General features: G+C 41.5%; 1 long non-coding RNA gene across 1 annotated transcript in view; it reads left to right on the top strand.

Moving 5' to 3' along the window:
• The window catches only part of LOC119588345, a 1,890-nt gene extending 240 nt beyond the window's left edge, over positions 1-1,650 (top strand). Inside the window, exon 2 of the long non-coding RNA XR_005230074.1 lies at positions 61-1,650. This is a non-coding gene — a long non-coding RNA (uncharacterized LOC119588345). The remainder of the gene's footprint in view (positions 1-60) is intronic.

Here is a 1,650-nt window from a genome sequence, read left to right as displayed (position 1 = left end):
TGAGTCATGTGTCTCGCCCTTAGTAACCTTCCTGATGCACTAACCTCACTTTCCTTGCAGTCGGTGCTCGGCCTCGCCATCTGCGGGCCGCTCGCTCCTGAGGCCAAGGCGGGAAACCCAGCTCCTGCCGACGCCGAAAGACCCCACAAGGTTGCCCTCCGCGATGGTAGCTGGCAGTCGGAAGGGTCCTGGTCAAGCAGCTATGGCCCTTCAGCGGGATATGGAAGCTCTTCTGCAACCTAGGCTCTGCAGCAAACTCTGCAACCACGCCTTCTGCAGTCAGTCTTCTGGAACAGCACCGCTGCTGCATATCCTCAGGCTCTTCTCTTTGGCAAATCTCGGAAACAGTTGGTTGAATAAATTTAAGTTTTCTCTTGTATCGTAACCCAACTGAAATAAACCTATTGGCACGTAGATCAGTCTTAATGCTTCTGTATTACTGAAGTCAGCTTCGCTGTGGCCTCCCGCCTCCCCTTCCTCACTTGTGTTAGGACTTGTTCTTCGGCGGACACAGAAGAGCAAGCTTTGACGTGAGAACGGCACCGATCCCTATGACTCCCAGAGAAAGCAACCACTTGCTGCCTTGCGTTTTCAGTGGAGAAGGTAAACAAACCAATCTTGACGATAAGCGACGATCTTTTCTTTGGTGGGACATTTGATTTGAGTCCGATTCTGATTCGAGTGATTTTCTTGCTTATGAGACTCAAAACAGTATAAGAAACATGCTGCGTCGAAATCGCCCATTTTTGCGGCCACTTATTCCAGCCGCAAGCACACTGTCGATATAGTTGCAAGAGCTCGCTTTTCCTGGATTTCTTAGAGTGCATGCACCCGGAAGAAGAGGCCTTTGGCTGCTGGTGCATATTATATAGTTTGTTATTACAAAGATTGTGTTTAATATAAAAGAATTTCATTATTTTATCACTATTGTTTTGGTTAGTGTACAAGGTAACCTGGGAAATATAGATGAATATAACAATATTAAGATTTCAAGTAAAATAGTCAGTCAGTAAGGTTCTGTTAACTTTAAACCAATAATTTTAATTCTTCAAACTAATATAATATCACGTATCATGAATATTGTTGCTCAGTAAAAAGTTATAAGATTCATAGATGGTTGGTAAAAATTCTTTGAAATGTTCTCGTGCATAAAGCTACACACATATGAAAAGTGATGATAACCTTTTTTTTTCCATTTTTACATGCAATCAAGCAAAGAAGAAGAACAATAAATCTACATTTGTCTGTTACTTCTAGCACACGTATCAATGTTCAAAAGGTTCTAAAATGAAATTGAATTTAAATCGTACATGACATATTTCACATTTGATGGTAGTCTACTAAATCCTACTTAACATTCAAGTTTAAGAACGGTATTCTCCCCTCGAGAAGAACATTAAACCCATTTTCTATAGTAAATCAGCTCAGGGCCCCGTGGTTTCATGCCATATCCTATATTTTTCTTATCTGTACATAAACATTCTGTTCCCTTCCTTGTTCCATTCCGCTGTGTTACGCTGGTACTGAAGATGCTGATACTGACGGAGCTAATGTTGGTTATATCTATCTATCTATCCTCATTATCACTAACACTATCACCAACACTGAACAGAAAATACGTTAGAGCGATGGTAGTCATCCATTAAAGGC

Source organism: Penaeus monodon, chromosome 23 (assembly GCF_015228065.2).
Source record: "Penaeus monodon isolate SGIC_2016 chromosome 23, NSTDA_Pmon_1, whole genome shotgun sequence".
NCBI classification, from domain to species: Eukaryota; Metazoa; Arthropoda; class Malacostraca; order Decapoda; family Penaeidae; genus Penaeus; species Penaeus monodon.
This window is presented reverse-complemented; position numbering and strand designations above follow the sequence as displayed.